We start from the raw sequence: 22,765 nt of genomic DNA, 5'->3' as shown, positions 1-22,765 counted from the left end.
GTCCTATGGACATGGATTCCAAGATCTCGCTGATCCTCTGCGCTGCCAAGTGTCTTATTATTGGTATTATATTCTGTCTTCAAATTTGACCCAGCAAAATGAACCGCCACACTTATCTGGGTTAAACCCTGTCTGCCGCTTCTCAGCTCAGTTTTGCATCCTGTTGATGTTGCGCTGTAACCTCTGACAACCCTCCAGACTATCCACAACACCTCTTGCTCTTAGGGAAGTTAAAATCACCCATCACAACAATCCTATTGTTATTGCACCATTCCAGAATCTGCCTGCCTATCTGCTCCTTGATGTCTCTGTTACAACTGGGGGAGGGGGGTCTATAAAAACACCCAGTAAAGTTATTGGCCCCTTCCTGTTTCTGACTTCCACCCACAATGACTCAGTAGACAATCCCTCCATGACTTCTTCCTTTTCTGCAGCCATGATACTATCCCTGATTAGCGGTGCCACTCCCCCACCTCTTTTGCCTCCCTCCCTGTCCTTTTTGAAACATCTAGAGCTGGGCACACTCGGCAGCCTGAGTCATTGAAGTCACTGCAATGGCCTCCCTGTCAATCTGTGCATAATTTTCCTCTGCAATGGTGAGCGAATGTGATACAAAGGCTAGGGGGTGTTCATTTCCATGATACATAACATGTGACACAACTGCACCTATACCATAAGATGAGGCATCACAGGCCTGCTTTACTGGACGATCTGGATCATAATGTATGAGCACAGTATCTAACGCCACCAATCCCTTGCCCTTTGGAAAGACACCTAACACTGCTTTGTCCATTGCCATTTCTTCCTGATCTTTAGTAATGAGTTCAAGGAGTGGCACACAGTAGCCTGGTATGGCCGGAACCTGTTAGAGTAACTGACAAATCCTAATAAGGACCACAACTTCAACATGTCCTTTGACCTTGGGATATCCACCACAGCTTGAATTTTCTCAGCACACTTTTACAATCATTGTGCTTCAATGGTGTGATCACAGTAAGTAATGCTTGGTTTAAAGTATTCCCACTTGATGTGTTGTCCTCTGAGCCCATAATCTTCTGATCTTTTTAACACTACCTTGAGATTCTGGAGATGTTCCTTGTCATCCTTATGGTTAACAGTAATGTTATCCAGATAACACTGAGTGCCTGGGAACCTGCTCCACCATTTTCTGCTAGAGCACAGGCACAGCTGCACCAGAAGTAAGCCTGGTACATCAATAAAGTTTTTTGAGAGTGTTTATGGTGAGAAACACTTGGGACTCTTCTTCCATTCCCATATCTAGGTAGGCCTCAACTAAGTCTGCTTTGCTGAAGTGTTTCCCTCCCGAAAGGTTTACAAAGATATCCTCTATCTTGGGAAGAAGCCATTGATATTCTTTCAGTGCTGGGTTCATGGTTCATGGTTCAAAGCTTTATTTAATATCAGAGAAGATATACAGTATACATCCCAACATTTGTAGTCTTCGCAGATGTCCATGAAACAAGAAACCCCACAGAATGAATGACAGACACAACAAAACCCCAAAACCCTCCTCTTCCACCCTTCACATAAGCTTTAAAATCACAAAAGATCCTGATTGGTCCATCCTTCTTGGCTGCTGGGAACCCTGACATTGCCCGTGGGGCTCCACTCAACCTTGAAAAGAATTCCCTCAGCCTCTGTGCAATCTAGCTCTCTGGTTACTTTACTACGGATGATATAAGGAATTGGATGGGCTTTTAAAATGTGTGTGGGAATTTTCATTTTCAATTTTCATTTTCTACTTACTTTCGATATGTTTATGCTTTCCAATGCCATCCATGAACAATACTATGGCATTATTCAGTACCTTCCTTTTTTACTTTCAGTTCTCTCTATTGCAGGAAATGCAGTATGCAATCAAGTTATAGTTGTTTTAGCAACTTACGGTATCATTATGCTAGCCCTTCTGCTTTTTACAAAATTCAAACCAAATGTGGCTTTTTGGTTGTTGTATTTTACTGTTACAAATGTTACTCCCACAGAAGTTATCTTTTCTCCAGTGTAAGTTCTTAGTTGGCTATCTGCAGGCTTCAGCTCAATATCTTTGAAATGCTATTCAAACTCATTTTGTGGAAAGACTTAAATAGCCTGTTTCATTCTCATCATTATCAGATTTTCATCAATAGCATTCAGATTAGTGACCTTTTTGATAATGCATCTTGACTTTTTAACTTTTTCCTCTTCCTTGTGAAGACCATTTATTTTTGCCGGCCCAGCATGTTCCTTGTTTATCCCTTATTTTGTTGCACTTTCTGCAAGTTTCACCTGTAAACCTGTATGGGTCTGGTGTACATGAGCCCCTGCCACAATAGTAACACGATTTGTTTAGTCAGGCAGGTTTCTCTTTAGATGTTGCAATTTTGTTCGCACTCACTTTCATTCCTGACTGCAACTTCCTTCCACCTTTGGCTGCTGTTTCCATTGACACAGCAATTTCAACTGCTCTTTTAAAAGTGAGTTGAACTTCAGTTAGGAGCCATTTTAGAATGCTTCCTTGTAATCAGAATCAGAATCAGAATCAGAATCAGGTTTATTATCACCAGCATGTGTCGGGAAATTTGTTAACTTAGCAGCAGCAGTTCAATGCAATACATAATTTAGCAGAGAGAAATAAAATTAATAATAATAATAAATAAAATAAAACATAATAATAAATAAACAAGTAAATCAATTATGTACATTGAATAGATTTTTTAAAATGTGCAAAAACAGAAATACTGTATATTAAAAAAGTGAGGTAGTGTCCAAAGCTTCAATGTCCATTTAGGAATCGGATGGCAGAGGGGAAGAAGCTGTTCCTGAATTGCTGAGTGTGTGCCTTCAGGCTTCTGTATCTCCTACCTGATGATGCTGATGATAATAATAATTATAATAATAATAGTAATAATAATAATGGCTCCTTCTGTCTAAGTAGACAATGGATGCGCCCGGTTTAGGACAATTGGGTGTGGAACAGCATCGGCTGTGGCTGAATAAGCTGATTCTTGAGCGGCAGTCCTTGGCACAACTGCGGCACACGAAGGCTGATGGCTGCGGCTGGGTAGTCACTGCCTCAGTTTTCCTTCTCTCTCTTCTGTCCGACCACAGTCGAGTTCGTTTTTCCTCTGCATTGGTAATGCCTGTAGGTACAGCCTGTTGCCAGGTGCAGCGATTTGCAGCTGTCTCTTCCCAACTGTCCACCCTGATATCAGCAGACTTCAGGTCATGTTTACAAACGTCCCTGTAACGCAGCAGTGGGTGCCCTATGGGGTGGGATCCTGCAGCGAGTTCTCCGTATAGGATGTCCTTGGGGATGTGGCCATCCTGCATGTGGCGGACGCGGTCAAGCCAGCGCAGTCATCGCTGTGTGAGAAGGACATACACGCTTGGCATGCTGGCCTGGTCCAGGACGTCCTTGTTTGGCACGCGGTCTTTCCAGGAAATGCCCAGGATCCGATGCAAGCACCATAGGTGGAAGCTGTTGAGGTGGTGCTCTTGGCACGCGTAGGTTGTCCAACTCTCGCTGCCGTAGAGGAGAGTACTCAGTACGCAGGCTCTGTACGCTGCAATCTTAGTGGCTGTGGTGAGCTTGTTGTTCTTCCACACTCTCTTTGACAGTTTGGCCAAAGCAGCGGCGGCTTTCCCTATTTTCTTGTTGAGCTCTGGATCGAGGGACAGGTTGCTGGAGACTGTTGATCCTAGGTAGGTGAATTCATCTACCGCTTGCAGGGTGTGGTCGCCGATGCTGTTGCTAGGTCTTCGCTGACGTCCTGGCCCGTGATCTCTGTCTTCTTCAGACTGATGGTGAGGCCAAACTCTTGGCAAGCATGTGCCAGGGAACTGACCAGCCTCTGGAGATCAGACTGTGTGTGTGACATCAGGGCAGCATCATCAGCGAAGAGTATCTCCCGGATCAGGACATGACGCACTTTGGTCTTTACTCCGAGTAGTGCAAGGTTGAAGAGCTTGCCTTCGGACCTAGTGTGTAGGTACACTCCATCATCAGATGTCCTGAAAGCGTACAACAGTACGAGGGAGAAGAAGATCCCAAAGAGCATTGGGGCAAGGACATAAGCCTGCTTCACTCCGCTTTGGATGGGGAAGGGCTCTGAGGATGATCTATCGAATTGTACTGTCCCCTGCATGCCGTCATGGAAAGAGGCGATGAGATTCAGCAGGGCATCCGATCTTCTTCAGGAGTATGAAGAGGCCTCTTCTGCTAACCGGGTCGAAAGCCTTGGTCAGATCGATAAAGGCAACGTACAAAGGCTGTCTCTGTTCCTGGCTCTTCTCCTGTAGCTGCATGAGTGAGAAGATCATGTCGATGGTGGACCTCTCTGCTCTGAAGCCACACTGGGACTCAGGGTAGACGCGTTCTGCTAGTGTCTGCAGTCACTTCAGAACCACTCGGGCAAACGCCTTGCCAATGGTGTTGAGCAGGAATATGCCTCTGTAATTGTTACAGTCGTTGCAGTCTGCTTTATTCTTGAACAATGTGATGATGTTTGCGTCTCGCATGTCCTGGGGAACTGATTCCTCCCAGCACTGGCGGAGCAGCTCATGAAGAAGGCTTAGGAGCACTGGTTTCCCGCACTTCAGGGATGCCGTCTTTGCCTGGTGCCCTGCCGTGAGCAAGCGCGTCGATGGCCTTGCTGAGTTCTTCCTCTGTTGGGGGTAGGTCCAGCTCTTTCATGACAGGTTGGGCAGGGATACTGGCAAGGGCAGACTCAGTGACCATGTTCTCAGTGGAGTACAGGTTCTGGTAGTGCTCGGCCCACCTCTCCATCTGCTTGGCACGGTCTTTGATGACTTCACCGTCCTTGGACTTCAACAGAGCGATCTTGCTAGCGGTGGGCCCGAAGGCTTTCTTCATCCCCTCATACATGCCTTGCACATTGCCACTGTCGGCGCAGGTCTGGATGTTCTGGCATAGGTTCTGCCCGTAGTCAATTGTGCAGCGTCTAGCCGTCCTTTGAGCATTGTTTCTTGCCATATTCAGTGCCATATTGCCATATTGCCATATTGAGATTCTTTCCTGACGAGTCTCTTTTGTAGTTGATCAGAGTTTCTCTCTTGGCATTGATGACAAGTTCCATCTCAGACAGGTGAGATTCAAACCAATCTTGGGTTTTCCTCTCCTTCTTCCTGAGGGATGACATGGCGGTGTTGCAGATGGTGTCATGAATGAATTGCCACCCCTCCTCCATGGTTGTGGCTGTATTTGCTTTGAAAGCCTGTTCCATTTGGTCATTGAGTTTCGTGCGAAGTTCTGGGTTTGCTGCCTTAACGGTGTTGATGTGTGGGCATCCTTTCTGCTTGGTGTGGTGGATCTTCTTTGGTTTCAGTCAGACTTTGCTGCACACCATGGAATGGTCCGTTTCGCAGTCTGCACTGTGTAAGCTGCGTGTTAGAAGCACAATGTTGAGGGCGGCTTTTCTGGTGATGATCATGTCCAGCTGATGCCAATGTCCGGACCTTGGGTGTCTCCAGGAGACTTTATGGCGAGGCTTTGTCTTGAAGAACGTGTTGGTGATTCACAGCTTGCAATAGGAGCAAAGCTCCAGCACTTTCTGGCCATTGTCATTCATCTTGCCAACACCGAAGTGTCCGAGGCAGTCTGGCCATGAGCTGTGGTCAGATCCGACTCTAGCATTGAAATCACCAAGCAGGATGATGTGTTCAGATTCTGGTATTTTGCTGATGGTAGCGTCGAGGTCCTCATAAAACTGGTCTATTGTTTCTTGAGGTGAGCCCAGCATTGGAGCATAGACACTCAGGATGTTCACTTTACCGGATGACGTTGAAAGGCTGAGGGAAAGGATGCATTCTGACCCGCCGGTGGGAGGAACTATCATGGCTGTTCTTGACAGCAAGGCCAACGCAATGCAGGTGGGGTTCCTCAGGTGGTCTGCCCTGCCAAAAGAAGGTAGTCCCTCTCCCGCAGCATGCCGTCTGCAGCAAGCCTGGTCTCTTGCAGGGCTGCTATGTCGATGTCCAGCCTCCTCAGGTCAGAGTCAATGATTGCTGTTTTCCTGCTGTCGTTGACCTGCTGCAGGCCGTCTGCGAGGCCAGGGCACATGGTCCTAACGTTCCAGGTGGCCAGTCGCATGACTGGTGGTTTCTTCTTTCTTCTCTGTGGTTTGCCTGGTGCAGTGATAGCTGTCTGCTTTTCAATGCAAATCTAATCTCCAAGCACGCATTGAAGCAGGCAGACAGTGGCGAATCAGCACCCAATTGTCCGGGAGCTGCCCGGATTGAGGCAGATGGTAGCTGATCGGTGAGATGCAATGACCTTTCCCACCGTCGGAGGCAACCTGTAGCGCCCGTACCTTACGCCAATCAGGTTGGACTTATAACTCGTAACTGCTGCCTCCTGTGTTGGTTTTGCAGTGGGGCGCAGATCTAGGCGATGAACATGGAGATCCTGGGCTGCCCAGACATCAAGATCCTGTTCTCAGCCTCGTGGATGTGGTCCAAAGGAATGCGAAGCAATACATTTGGCATCAGCTTGGCTGCAGGAGCTGCCAGGAGTTGACGAGATACGTCATCCAACCACGTTAGGGGCTCCACTCCAGATTTGTGTAGGGTTTACTCCTTAGCCTTCTCTTCTCCTGAAGATACCCACAAGGCAGTGGGATCCGTAACCTCTACCTGATAGTTACAGTGAGAAAAAGGCATGCCCTGGGTGCTAGAGGTCCTTAATAGTGGACACTGCCTTTCTGAGACACTGCTCCCTAAAGGTGTCCTGGGTACTTTGTAGGCTAGTACCCAAGATGGAGCTGACTAGATTTACAACCTTCTGCAACTTCTTTTGGTCCTGCGCAGTAGCCCCTGCATACCAGACAGTGATGCAGCCTGTCAGAATGCTCTCCACAATACAACTATAGAAGTTTTTGCGTGTATTTGTTGACATGCCAAATCTCTTCAAACTCCTAATAAAGTATAGCCGCTGTCTTGTATTCTTTATGACTACATCGATATGTTGGGACCAGGTTCGATCCGCAGAGATCTTGACACTCAGGAACTTGAAACTGCTCACTCTCTCCACTTCTGATCCCTCTATGAAGGTAGGTATGTGCTCCTTCGTCTTACCCACAATCAGCTCTTTCGTCTTACTGTCATTGAGTGTCAGGTTGTTGCTGCGGCACTATTCCACTACTTTATACTTGTACTTTATACGTTAATGTCGCCAAACACTTGATACTAGAACGTACAATCATCACAGCGATATTTGATTCTGCGCTTCCCGCTCCCTGGATTACAAATATTAAATATTAAGAAGATTAAAAACAGTAAAAATTAGTAGCTATTAAAAATTTAAATTATAAATCGTAAATAGAAAATAGAGAAATGGGAAGTAAGGTAGTGCAAAAAAAACGAGAGGCAGGTCCGGATATTTGGAGGGTACGGCCCAGATCTGGGTCAGGATCGGTACAGCAGTCTTATCACAGTTGGAAAGAAGCTGTTCCCAAATCTGGCTGTACAAGTCTTCAAGCTCCTGAGGCTTCTCCTGGAAGGAAGAGGGACAAAAAGTGTGTTGGCTGGGTGGGTCGTGTCCTTGATTAACCTGGCAGCACTGCTCCGACAGCGTGCGGTGTAAAGTGAGTCCAAGGATGGAAGATTGGTTTGTGTGATGTGCTGCGCCGTGTTCATGATCTTCTGCAGCTTCTTTTGGTCTTGGACAGGACAACTTCCATACCAGGTTGTGATGCACCCTAGAAGAATGCTTTCTACGGTGCATCTATAAAAATTAGTGAGGGTTTTAAGGGACAGACCAAATTTCTTTAGTTTTCTCAGGAAGTAAAGGCACAAGTTGGCATATCTCACTCCTGTACGCCTTCTCGTCACCACCTGAAATTCTACCAACAATGGTTGTATCATCAGCAATTTTATAGATGATATTTGAGGTATGCCTAGCTGCACAGTCATGTGTATATAGAGAGTAGAACAGTGGGCTTAGCACATACCCTGAGGTGCACCAGTGTTGATCGTCAGCGAGGAGGATATGTTATCACCAATCCGCACAGATTGTGGTCTTCTGGTTAGGAAGTCGAGAATCCAATTGCAGAGAGAGGTAGAGAGGCTCAGGTTCTGCAACTACTCAATCAGGATTGTGGGAATGATGGTATTAAATGCTGAGCTATAGTCAACGAACAGCATCCTGACATAGGTGTTTGTGTTGTCCAGGTGGTCTAAAGCCGTGTGGAGAGCCATTGAGATTGCATCTGCTATTGACCTATTGTGGCGATAGGCAAATTGCAATGGGTCCAGGTCCTTGTTGAGGCAGGAGTTCAGTCTAGTCATAACCAACCTCTCAAAGTATTTCATCACTGTCGATGTGAGTGCTACCGGGCGATAGTCTTCAAGGCAGCCCACATTATTCTTCTTAGGCACTGGTATAATTGTTGCCTCTTTGAAGCAAGTGGGAGCTTCTGCCAGTAGCAGTGAGAGGTTAAAAATGTCCTTGAATACTCCCACTAGTTGGTTGGCAATATTGCATAAACTAATTGATTTCTCAGTGCATCATTAAACCCATCACTGAACTGGCAATACTCAGACAATTTCTTCAATTCGACCATGTAAGATGATATGGACTCTCCTATGTTTTGATTCCACGTATAAAATCTAAATCATTCTGCAAACAACAATGATCAGTTCTAAATATTCTTGCATTACAGGTCGACTTTCACTAATCCGACTACTTGTAATCTGGTTCCTTCGATAATCTGCACTGATTCCAAATTTTCCAGGCCACTGTATCAACCTGCTGCGCTTGTTTTGGTAGCTCTAGATCTGTTCACATGTTGGCACACTCCTTTAAGCACAGACAAATGATTCCTGCTTGTTTTCCTGCATTTATTTATATCATTTGCGTGAGGTGTGGCTGCCCATCACCCGCCTGTCTCACCCGCCAGCGGCGGGGGAGCTGGCGCACGCTGGGTCAGTCCGCCTTCTCACCAGCCTGCCAGCAGTTGCACATTGCCCTCCAGCGTCGCCCGGCCGGTGCTCTGTTCTCTTCTACCTACAACTTCAGATCAGACGTGGTGACCCGCTAAACTTAAGCATATTACTAAGCGGAGGAAAAGAAACTAACAAGGATTCTCTCAGTAACTGCGAGTGCAATGCAGTCTTTGGGGTAACTGCAAGTCTGTGTCTTTGCTATCGCTTAGCTCACGCTTGAGTGCTGGTAGTGGGTGCGCTTAATTTTTTGCCAGTGGGGAGGGGGCATTGCTGCTTGCTGCCACTTACACGCAGGAGGGAGCGGAGCGGTGGGGGGGGGGAAGCTTAGGGGTTCTAACATTTAACTGTCGTTCATTCTTTGAGGCACTCCTCTGTTTTCATAGATGGTTGCAAAGAAAAAGCATTTCAGGATGTATATTGTATACATTTCTCTAACATTAAATTAACCTTTGAATCTTTTGATATTTTAAAGGTATGATGAGGCAGTTAGCTATTGCTTGATGTGATCCTTCTGTAATTTGGCATTTTCACAAATCCGGCACTCCTGAGTTCCCAATGGTACCGGATTATAGAAGGTCGACCTGTACCTTCACGATATCATCAAAGCTTATTGCGGCTGGTTTGGTTGGAGCAGTCAAACTTCTAAGCAAGCTGTTTGCTCTTGCATCAACTGCACTCAGCAAAACTGGCACTCGTTTCTCATCATCTATTCCATTTGCTTTAAAATACTACTCAATTCATTCAGTATACATCATCCACTTACTTGCTGTGCCATTGAACATGTCTATCTTTCTAATGCAGCCAGCCATTTGCTGCTTTAGTTTTATTTATTACTATTATTATTACAGCCTAGTGTCTACTGTTTATGAACCTGTACATCTTGTCCATTTTCTGCCTTTTTTTCAAACTCGACCATCTCTGTCCTGTTTTCCAAAGGAAATATACGCTGCTAGATAACAGGTAGGTAGTTGTCTTGGGTTTCATTTAAAATTACCTCATCTTCACTGTTATGCTTTGTAATACAAAGTGGCCGTGCCTCCAGCACAGTGTCTAGCCCTGTAGCTCAGAAGGGTAGGGCAAGGAAAAGGAGGGCAGTTGTGATAGGGGACTCGATAGTAAGGGGGTCAGATAGGCGATTCTGTGGACGCAGTCCAGAGACCCGGATGGTAGTCTGCCTCCCTGGTGCCAGGGTCCGGGATATTTCTGATCGTGTCCAAGATATCCTGAAATGGGAGGGTGAGGAGCCAGAGGTCGTGGTACATATAGGTACCAATGACATAGGTAGGAAAAGGGATGAGGTCCTGAAAGGAGAATATAGGGAGCTAGGAAGGGAGTTGAGAAAAAGGACCGCAAAGGTAGTAATCTCGGGATTACTGCCCGTGCCACGCGACAGTGAGAGTAGGAATGCGATGAGGTGGAGGATAAATGCGTGGCTGAGGGATTGGAGCAGGGGGCAGGGATTCAAGTTTTTGGATCATTGGGACCTCTTTTGGTGCAGGCGTGACCTGTACAAAAAGGACGGGTTACACTTGAATCCTAGGAGGACCAATATCCTGGCAGGGAGATTAGCGGGGGCTACTGAGGTGACTTTAAACTAGAATGGTTGGGGGCTGGGAATCAAATTAAAGAGGCTAGGCGTGAGGAGGTTAGTTCACAACAGGGGGATGGGAACCAGTGCAGAGAGACAGAGGGGTGTAAAGTGAGGGTAGAAGCAAAAAGTACTAAGGAGAAAAGTAAAAGTGGCAGGCCGACAATCCAGGGCAAGCATTAAAAAGGGCCACTTTTCAACATAATTGTATAAGGGCTAAGAGAGTTGTAAAAGAGCGCCTGAAGGCTTTGTGTGTCAATGCAAGGAGCATTCGTAATAAGGTGGATAAATTGAAAGTGCAGATTGTTATTAATGATTATGATATAGTTGGGATCACAGAGACATGACTCCAGGGTGACCAGGGATGGGAGCTCAACGTTCAGGGATATTCAATATTCAGGAGGGATAGACATGAAGGAAGGGGAGGTGGGGTGGCGTTGCTGGTTAAAGAAGAGATTAACGCAATAGAAAGGAAGGACATAAGCCAGGAAGATGTGGAATCGATATGGGTAGAGCTGCGTAACACTAAGGGGCAGAAGACACTGGTGGGAGTTGTGTTCAGGCCACCTAACAGTAGTAGTGAGGTCGGAGATGGTATTAAACAGGAAATTAGAAATGTGTGCAATAAAGGAACAGCAGTTATAATGGGTGACTTCAATCTCCATGTAGATTGGGTGAACCAAATTGGTAAAGGTGCTGAGGAAGAGGATTTCTTGGAATGTATGCGGGATGGTTTTTTGAACCAACATGTTGAGGAACCAACTAGAGAGCAGGCTATTCTGGACTGGGTTTTGAGCAATGAGGAAGGGTTAATTAGCGATCTTGCCGTGAGAGGCCCCTTGGGTAAGAGTGACCATAATATGGCGGAATTCTTCATTAAGATGGAGAGTGACATAGTTAATTCAGAAACAAAGGTTCTGAACTTAAAGAGGGGTAACTTTGAAGGTATGAGACGTGAATTAGCTAAGATAGACTGGCAAATGACACTTAAAGGATTGACGGTGGATATGCAATGGCAAGCATTTAAAGGGTGCATGGATGAACTACAACAATTGTTCATCCCAGTTTGGCAAAAGAATAAATCAAGGAAGGTAGTGCATCCATGGCTGACAAGAGAAATTGGGGATAGTATCAATTCCAAAGAAGAAGCATACAAATTAGCCAGAGAAAGTGGCTCACCTGAGGACTGGAAGAAATTCAGAGTTCAGCGGAGGAGGACAAAGGGCTTATTTAGGAAGGGGAAAAAAGATTATGAGAGAAAACTGGCAGGGAACATAAAAACGGACTGTAAAAGCTTTTATAGATATGTAAAAAGGAAAAGACTGGTAAAGACAAATGTAGGTCCCCTGCAGACGGAAACAGGTGAATTGATTATGGGGAGCAAGGACATGGCAGACCAATTGACTAATTACTTTGGTTCTGTCTTCACTAAGGAGGACATAAATAATCTTCCAGAAATAGTAGGGGACAGAGGGTCCAGTGAGATGGAGGAACTGAGCGAAATACATGTTAGTAGGGAAGTGGTGTTAGGTAAATTGAAGGGATTGAAGGCAGATAAATCCCCAGGGCCAGATGGTCTGCATCCTAGAGTGCTTAAGGAAGTAGCCCAAGAAATAGTGGATGCATTAGTGATAATTTTTCAAAATTCGTTAGATTCTGGACTAGTTCCTGGGGATTGGAGGGTGGCTAATGTAACTCCACTTTTTAAAAAAGGAGGGAGAGAGAAACCGGGGAATTATAGACCGGTTAGCCTAACGGCGGCGGTGGGAAAACTGCTGGAGTCAGTTATCAAGGATGTGATAACAGCACATTTGGAAAGCGGTGAAATGATCGGACAAAGTCAGCATGGATTTGTAAAAGGAAAATCATGTCTGACAAATCTCATAGAATTTTTTGAGGATGTAACTAGTAGAGTGGATGGGGAGAACCAGTGGATGTGGTATATTTGGATTTTCAAAAGGCTTTTGACAAGGTCCCACACAGGAGATTAGTGTGCAAACTTAAAGCACATGGTATTGGGGGTAAGGTATTGGTGTGGGTGGAGAATTGGTTAGCAGACAGGAAGCAAAGAGTGGGAATAAACGGGACCTTTTCAGAATGGCAGGCGGTGACTAGTGGGGTACCGCAAGGCTCAGTGCTGGGACCCCAGTTGTTTACAATATATATTAATGACTTGGATGAGGGAATTAAATGCAGCATCTCCAAGTTTGCGGATGACACGAAGCTGGGTGGCAGTGTTAGCTGTGAGGAGGATGCTAAGAGGATGCAGGGTGACTTGGATAGGTTGGGTGAGTGGGCAAATTCATGGCAGATGCAATTTAATGTGGATAAATGTGAAGTTATCCACTTTGGTGGCAAAAATAGGAAAACAGATTATTATCTGAATGGTGGCCGATTAAGAAAAGGGGAGGTGCAACGAGACCTGGGTGTCATTATACACCAGTCATTGAAAGTGGGCATGCAGGTACAGCAGGCGGTGAAAAAGGTGAATGGTATGCTGGCATTTATAGCGAGAAGATTCGAGTACAGGAGCAGGGAGGTACTACTGCAGTTGTACAAGGCCTTGGTGAGACCACACCTGGAGTATTGTGTGCAGTTTTAGTCCCCTAATCTGAGGAAAGACATCCTTGCCATAGAGGGAGTACAAAGAAGGTTCACCAGATTGATTCCTGGGATGGCAGGACATTCATATGAAGAAAGACTGGATGAACTGGGCTTGTACTCGTTGGAATTTAGAAGATTGAGGGGGGATCTGATTGAAACGTATAAAATCCTAAAGGGATTGGACAGGCTAGATGCAGGAAGATTGTTCCCGATGTTGGGGAAGTCCAGAACGAGGGGCCACAGATTCAGGATAGAGGGGAAGCCTTTTAGGACCGAGATTAGGAAAAACTTCTTCACACAGAGAGTGGTGAATCTGTGGAATTCTCTGCCACAGGAAACAGTTGAGGCCAGTTCATTGGCTATATTTAAGAGGGAGTTAGATATGGCCCTTGTGGCTACGGGGGTCAGGGGGTATGGAGGGTAGACTGGGGCGGGGTTCTGAGTTGGATGATCAGCCATGATCATAACAAATGGCGGTGCAGGCTCGATGGGCCGAATGGCCTACTCCTGCACCTATTTTCTATGTTTCTATGTAATTCCAGAAATTAATCGAAAGGAAATCACAGGAGCTCAGGATAACTTGTCTACTTAGTTGCTCTTTAGTGAGGCACTAACGTATGATGTGGTGGCTCAATGTTGTATGCCATTCATATATTTCTAATGATGTATCTCATTAACCCATTATGAATTATGTAAACAAACAAAGAATGCTTAATCAAGCAATATATTTACAATATTACTCAAATATTACTGAAACATTGAATACACAAAACACTGGCCTTGAAGTGGATGGGCTACCACAGCAGAAGAACATACACTGAGCGTATGTGAGTAAATTGTGCACAAATTAGCCACATTTCTCATGTATAGCACAGCTGTTATTCTTATGCTGTTAAATCATATTCTGCATCTCGAACTAAAAGTGTAAGTAACTATTAAATGCAAGTCTTCCTTTTCTCTGCAAAGGAGTGACAAGGATTGTGTTAGCAGGTAAACATGAGAAACAAATCTGATTTCAGCTTACATTTCAAAACTTTGGCTGCAGGGCATAATAGAACTGCATGACAAGATATGGGGAAATAATTTAAATTATTCTCCTTATGACATATCTTGGATAAATTCTCACATATATGTCAAACTGGCTGCATAGTCTATCAATACAGATTCAATCTCACCAAACAATTTCTTATTTTCCGTTGTTTTCCACTGTGGGTGTCCAAATTTTTAACCTTTATCTTAAAAATTTATTGAAACAATTAGAGAAAAGCACAATTAATGCATTAACAAAGTTCATCATGGACATGGCCTTTTCCTTTACCTATGATCTGTGATCAACAAATTTGGGGATCTTTTACCATGCACAAACTTGCAATGGGTAGCATTAACTGTTACTGAAAAATAGGTTTATCCTTTCTAGTCAACAAAAGTTCAGTAAATCAGCATTCAGGTATTTGAGACCAAATGATTTAATTTTACATTTATTGAATTGAATTTTTGAATTTCATGTCTTTTCCATTCGTGTGGGAGATTTCTCAACTGGACATCTGCTCTCAATCTTCATTTTGTACTGCTCTTGAATACCAAAGGTCTTAACCCTTACATACTGTTCGGGTCAAATTTGACCCGTATCTATTGAAATGGATTTTAGATCTCTGAAACATTAATTAAGGATTAATCACCCATTTTTAATGTCAGATAGGCTATTTATACATTCTAAATAGGTCTGAGGTTCAAAATTTGGTTTAGACACTTGCTATGAGGGGATTCTTGGGCCGGGTCAATTTTGAAGGTATAGAATACTGTGAAGGTATAGAATATGAACAGGTTGCCTGGGTTAATTGTCTGATGTAGTGCTTCTCAGAAGAGGCATGCAGTGTCTGCAGACTTGTGTAGGCACTGTCATAAATTGTGTTACTCCTCCTAGTTCTTTAATACAGCAGTTGAATGGCTACACTGAGAGAACTTTCATTTTTGAAGATTCACCTCTGCTGATGGCCTGTGAACTGGATTTCAAAGCTCTTTAACCTAAGGTTTCCTTAGCTGTCTGTTTAATTTTCTGATATTTTTTGGCCTCTCTCTTGATCCCTTGATTCATTCCAATGAAATCTTTCACCACCTTTTCAGTGTGTTCTCTCTGTGTGATAGTTGAGAATAATTACTAGACATAGAAGAAATAACAGAGCAGGACAGAGCCTGCACAGTTGTGTAAGGAATCATGAGGATCTAAAGCAAGTATAAGTGAATGTAAGGTGTAACATTCTGGATCAGAACAAATGGTTGGAGGGGAGGAACTAAGACCTGAACATTTAAAGCACTCATTTCTTTAAAAAATGCCATTGTCTTTTACATTCAACTTAGGGGATAGAAACTTGGTTTAACCTTTCATTTCAGATTCACAAGGTTAATAGCTGGGATGATAGCATTATCTTACGAGAGGTAATTGAATAGATCAGACTTCAACCTCATAGAGGTCAAAAGAACGAGTTGTAACTTTATTGAAGTACAACACTTTTTTAAAGCGATTTGATGAGAATGATGTAGATGAGGGAATCTATAATTTGGAGGTATAGCCTCAGGATAAAGGGCAACTTTCAGAACGAAGATGGGGAGGAATTCCTTCTCTCAGAATCTTTGAGCTCTCTACTAAAGAGAGCTCTGGAGGCCAAATCATTTCACATATACAAGGTTGAGACAGATATTTGGAGAAGAGTGGAAAGCATGGGCTACGGGCACTGGGCTGAAAAATGGGAGTTCAGGTCACTGATTTCATTATTCACAATTGCACTGAGTGTCAGTGCAGTGTGAGAAGCAATTTTAAACATAGGGCATAGAATAGTACAGCACAGTACAGGCCCTTTGGCCCACAATGTTGTGCCGACCCTTAAGCCCTGCCTCCCATATAACCCCCCACCTTAAATTCCTCCATATACCTGTCTAGTAGTCTCTTAAAATTCACTAGTGTATCTGCCTCCATCACTGACTCAGGTAGTGCATTCCACGCACCAACCACTCTCTGAGTAAAAACCCTTCCTCTAATATCCCCCTTGAACTTCCCACCCCGTACCTTAAAGCCATGTTCCCTTGTATTGAGCAGTGGTACCCTGGGGAAGAGGCGTTGGCTGTCCACTCTATCTATTCCTCTTAATATCTTGTATACCTCTATCATGTCTCCTCTCATTCTCCTTCTCTCCAAAGAGTAAAGCCCTAGCTCCCTTAATCTCTGATCATAATGCATACTCTCTAAACCAGGCAGCATCTTGGTAAATCTCTTCTGTATCCTTTCCAATGCTTCCACATCCTTCCTATAGTGAGGTGACCAGAACTGGACACAGTACTCCAAGTGTGGCCTAACCAGCGTTTTATAGAGCTGCATCATTATCTCACGACTCTTAAACTCCATCCCTCGACTTATGAAAGCTAACACCCCATAAGCTTTCTTTGCTTTCTATAACTCCTATCATTATTGTTTTCCTTTTGAAACAAGTCACCACTGACTCCCTTTCAGTATACTATTGATGTGTCAGCAGTGTCACACAGTTTGCTGTCCACATTTGTGTTACAGGAGAGAGGGGGCTCGGTGATGCTCTCTCTGCAAAGACAACTGCCTGTATTTAGAGAGCAACAGGTGGTGTAAGTACACAGTTTTGAGAGTGCTCCTAGTTCTTTGGGGTGTAGTGTATCACCTGATTGCACATACTTCAGTCTGCAGGCACCACATGTCTTTTCTGAGACGTTTTACAACAAAGAGCTGAGTCCCTCTGTATCCTGCCTGGTGTGGAACCAGTGACAACAAGCCCTGCAGGTTAGTTCCTACTAAACCTGACATCTGCGTCCATGCTTCCACTTGGCTCCAGACTTCGATTCACAATCTGAGGCACCGTAGCAAAAATAATTTTGGCTATTGGTGACAAGAATTCCCGCTGATTGGAGGGTCATGAAGATCAGTGGCATACTGAGGAAGGGGTACCATTGTCAGGATCGTGCTGAACCTGGCAGAGCCGGTACCAACATCCATAGAGCCTTCTGGATGCTGCTACAATCCCCCATTATGGGGGTGCGGACTCTGAGGGGCAGAGAAGTGGTGCAGGACAGGACACTGAGGAAGAGGTGAAGCAACCTGTAGATTCCTTTTCCAGCTGGGCTGTCTGCGAACATCTCTAGCAACTGAAATGGCAGTAAATACAGCATCAGTTGCCCACACTGATGGTCACTGTCAACAAGAAGTAAAACAGCACTGGCAAAGAAAGGGGCAGGGCTGAGAGGATGAATATTGTCTTCCAAAGAAAGGGCAACAAATTTGTGGCTCAGGGAGTCATGGTAGCATTCCTGGCAAGGTACCTCAGGGCATTAGGATGCAGTTGGCAAGACTGCTGATAGAGACCACAAACTTCTTTGGCTGATAATTGAAGCAGGTAGTGAGAGACTCTTTTCAAAGGTACACTTCCGACCACAGCTTCCAATATGATATTGTTGATTTTTTTTGTGCACTGCACCTAAGCACTTGGAGCCGGATTTCTAAGACAGATTGCTGCAGTTATTCCTCCCACTTGCTTTGTCTTGAAGGCCTCCTGATCTTTTAACATCAAGCCTACATTACACCTCCTCCACCAAGCTTCCAGTGCCATATAAACTGTAAAGCCTGCTGTCTCTTTGGCTGTGACATTATTATAGTGAATTCCACATCAGGTTTAGTCATTTGATGTCTTTCATGATGGTTTATTTTCTTAATCAGTTTCCTCTTTGAAAGTTGCATGTTGGCTTCAGGTAGCCAGACTAGCATTAAGATGTGCTGGCTGATAATTTCAGGTCCCCTCTGAATCATGCCTCAGCTAACGGCAAGGTTAGTTTTGGCTGCTCACTGTCACCTTGTAAATAACAGGCACCACAAGTTTGGCATGCTCGCTGCAACAGGAACAGGTTAAGAGTGCATCATGATCCCTGTGCCTATTTTCTATCCAAGTTACTTCCTTTCTTATCAGCAGATGGTGTGAATAAATTTATCGAGTTGTTGGAGATATATAATAGACTACATTTGGATTAGTTGCTTTCTGGAATTTGGAGTGTGTGATACAATCCTTAGGGCGTGTTGGAAGATCATTCGCTTTATCCTTCATGGACCTGTACGTTTAATTATCAGGATAAATGTTTTGCACACTAGGACAGCAGGTTCAAGTGAACCAAAGTGAACATGTGCCTCTCTTGGGAATAGGATGTGGAAGAAGATGTATAGTCTGCATTTATATCCCTCCTCCCCCCCCAACTACAACTATTTACCCTCCTCTCATTCAGTACTGTAGCACTTTGCAGTACAAGTCTTTGGATGAATCTGCTCTCAGAACATAGTGCATTCAAAGCTGATGGAAGTAGAGAGCTTGAATGTAATTTAGATGACTTGCCCGGAGTTCAAAGCAGCATGATCTCCTTTTTTCACCAGCCCATTGTTCCTCAACCCTTTTACCACAAACCTCCCAGTGGAAAGAAGGAAGCCAGTACAGGTGGAGGAATTAGCTGCCAACAACACTCCACTTGAAGCCATGCAAAGACGACACCCCGAGCAGCCTAATTACCAGAAATTGTGGGCAGGATGTCTCAGTCCTAACCCAGATAAACCAATGGAGCTTTACCGTGTGAATTACTTCGACTGGCCAATGCACTGTCTTATCTCCACCCCAGTGAATAAACTGGCATACAGTACTTACATATCTGACATAGCACCTGTGATGTTATTTTGCTATATTAGAGCAATTACTTTAGAAAAAGTGTATATTTTTCTCTTCAAGGCTATATATAGTTCATGAGCATGCTTGATATTTGGTTTGAAAAAACAACATCCATCTCTTCCACATTGTGCAGAAATGATCTTCCAACTTCTAAGTTCAAAGTGCAGAGGTTCATCAAAGTAAATTTATTATCAAGGTACATATATGTCACCACTTACAACCCTGAGAGCCCGAATGGTGGGGGTCTTTGATAATAGATGCTGCTTTCCTGCGACAGCACTCCATGCAGATGTGCTCGATGATGAGGAGGGTTTTACCTTTAGCGTTAGTCCTGATGAAGGGTCTCGGCCTGAAACGTCGACTGTACCTCTTCCTAGAGATGCTGCCTGGCCTGCTGCGTTCACCAGCAACTTTGATGTGTGTTGCTTGAATTTCCAGCATCTGCAGAATTCCTGTTGCTAGGGTTTTACCTGTACTGGGCCATATCCATTACTTTTTGTAGGTCTTTCCATGCAAGTCAATATAATCTCTACCCTCATCTATAGAAGTTTGTCAGAGTTTGAGATGACGTGCTATATCGACACAAACCTCAAAGAAAGTAGAGGCATTGCCGTGCTTTCTTCAAAATGGCACTTACATGCTGGACCCAGGACGGATCTTCTGAAATGATAAAACATAGAACATAGAACATAGAACATAGAATAGTACAGCACATTACAGGCCCTTCAGCCCACAATGTTGTGCCGACCCTCAAACCCTGCCTCCCATATAACCCCCCACCTTAAATTCCTCCATATACCTGTCTAGTAGTCTCTTAAACTTCACTAGTGTATCTGCCTCCACCACTAACTCAGGCAGTGCATTCCACGCACCAACCACTCTCTGAGTAAAAAACCTTCCTCTAATATCCCCCTTGAACTTCTCACCCCTTACCTTAAAGCCATGTCCTCTTGTATTGAGCAGTGGTGCCCTGGGGAAGAGGTGCTGGCTATCCACTCTATCTATTCCTCTTATTATCTTGTACACCTCTATCATGTCTCCTCTCATCCTCCTTCTCTCCAAAGAGTAAAGCCCTAGCTCTCTTAATCTCTGATCATAATGCATACTCTCTAAACCAGGCAGCATCCTGGTAAATCTCCCCTGTACTCTTTCCAATGCTTTCACATCCTGAGGCGACCAGAACTGGACACACTACTCCAAGTGTGGCCTAACCAGAGTTTTATAGAGCTGTATCATTACATTGTGACTCTTAAACTCTATCCCTCGACTTATGAAAGCTAACACCCCATAAGCTTTCTTAACTACCCTATCTATCTGTGAGGCAGCTTTCAGGGATCTGTGGGCATGTACCCCGAAATCCCTCTGCTCCACTACACTACCAAGTATCCTGCCATTTACTTTGTACTCTGCCTTGGAGTTTGTCTTTCCAAAGTGTACCACCTCACATTTCTCCGGGTTGAACTCCGTCTGCCACTTCTCAGCCCACTTCTGCATCCTGTCAATGTCTCTATGCAATATTTGACAATCCTCTACACTATCTACAACACCATCAACCTTTCTGTAATCTGCAAACTTGCCAACCCACCCTTTTACCCCCTCATCCAGGTCATTAATAAAAATCACAAAAAGTAGAGGTCCCAGAACAGATCCTTGTGGGACACCACTAGTCACAATCCTCCAACCTGAATGTATTCCCCCCACCATGACCCTCTGCCTTCTGCAGGCAAGCCAATTCTGAATCCACCTGGCCAAACTTCTCTAGATCCGATGCCTTCTGACTTTCTGGATAAGCCTACCGTGTTGAACCTCGTCAAATGCCTTACTAAAATCCATGTAGACAACATCCACTGCACTACCCTCTTCTATATGCTTGGTCACTTCCTCAAAGAACTCTATCAGGCTCGTTAGACACAATCTGCCCTTCACAAAGCCATGCTGACTGTCCCTGATCAGACCATGATTCTCTAAATGCCGAGAGATCCTATCTCTGAATCTTTTCCAACAGCTTTCCCACCACAGACGGTAAGGCTCACTGGTCTATAATTACCCAGACTATCCCTACTACCTTTTTTGAACAAGGGGACAACATTCACCTCCCTCCAAACCTCCGGTACCATTCCCGTGGACAACGAGGATATTAAGATCCTATCCAGAGGCTCAGCAATCTCTTCCCTTGCCTCTTGGAGCAGCCTGGGGAATATTCCATCAGGCCCCGGGGACTTATCCATCTTAATGTATTTTAACAACTCCAACACCTCCTCTCCCTTAATATCAACATGCTCCAGAACATCAACCTCACTCATATTGTCCTCACCATCATCAAGTTCCCTCTCACTGGTGAATACCGAAGAGAAGTATTGATTGAGGACCTCACTCACTTCCACAGCCTCCAGGCACATCTTCCCACCTTTATCTCTAAACGATCCTACCTTCACTCCTGTCATCCTTTTGTTCTTCACATAATTGAAGAATGCCTTGGGGTTTTCCTTTACCCCACTCGCCAAGGCTTTCTCATGCCCCCTTCTTGCTCTTCTCAGCCCCTTCTTAAGCTCCTTTCTTGCTTCCCTATATTCCTTAATAGACCCATCTTATCCTTGCTTCCTAAACCTCACATATGCTGCCTTCCTCCACCTGACTAGATTTTCCACCACACTTATCATCCATAGTTCCTTCACCCTACCATTCTTTATCTTCCTCACCCGGACAAATTTATCCCTAACATCCTGCGAGAGATCTCTAAACATCGACCACATGTCCATAGTACATTTCCCTGCAAAAATATCATCCCAATTCACACCCGCAAGTTCTAGCCTTATAGCCTCATAATTTGTCCTTCCCCAATTAAAAAAATTCCTGTCCTCTCTGATTCTATACTTTTCCATGATAATGCTAAATGCCAGGGAGCAGTGGTCACTGTCCCCCAGATGCTCACCAACTGAGAGATCTGTGACCTGACCCGGTTCATTACCAAGTACTAGATCTAGTATGGCATTCCCCCTCGTCAGCCTGTCCACATACTGTGACAGGAATCCGTCCTGGACACACTTAACAAACTCTGCCCCATCTAAACCCTTGGAACTAATCAGGTGCCAATCAATATTAGGGAAGTTAAAGTCACCCATGATAACAACTCTGTGATTTTTGCACCTTTCCAAAATCTGCCTCCCAATCTGCTCCTCGGTATCTCTGCTGCTACCAGGGGGCCTACAGAATACCCCCAACGGAGTAACTGCTCCCTTTCTGTTCCTGACTTCCACCCATACTGACTCAAAAGAGGATCCTGCTACATTACCCAACCTTTCTGTAGCTGTAATAGTATCCCTGACCAGTAATGCCACCCCTCCTCCCCTTCCCCCCCCCTCTCTATCCCTTTTAAAGCACTGAAATTCAGGAATATTGATTCCATTCCTGCCCTGGTGCCAGCCAAGTCTCTGTAATGGCCACTACATCATAATTCCATGTATGTATCCAAGCTCTCAGTTCATCACCTTTGTTCCTGATGCTTCTTGCATTGAGGGTACACATATTTCAGCTCTTCTACCTTACTGTCTTTACACTGTTTATTCTGCTTCTCTTTCTTCAAAGCCTCTCTATATGTTAGATCTGGCTTTACTCCATGCACTTCTTTCACTGCTCTATCACTCCGGGTCCCAACCCCCTTGCAAATTAGTTTAAACCCTCCCAAACCATGCTAGCAAACCTACTTGCTCCCCCTCGAGTTCAGGTGCAACCCATCCAATCTTTACAGGTCCCATCTTCCCCAGAAGAGATCCCAATAATCCAAAAATCTAAAACCCTGCTCCCTGCACCAACTCCTCAGCCACACATTCAACTGCCATCTCCTCCAATTCTTACCATCACTATCATGTAGCACTGGCAGCAATCCTGAGAA

The sequence above is a fragment of the Mobula hypostoma genome, chromosome 6, assembly GCF_963921235.1.
Source record: "Mobula hypostoma chromosome 6, sMobHyp1.1, whole genome shotgun sequence".
NCBI classification, from domain to species: Eukaryota; Metazoa; Chordata; class Chondrichthyes; order Myliobatiformes; family Myliobatidae; genus Mobula; species Mobula hypostoma.
Note: the sequence above shows the minus strand (reverse complement) of the source record.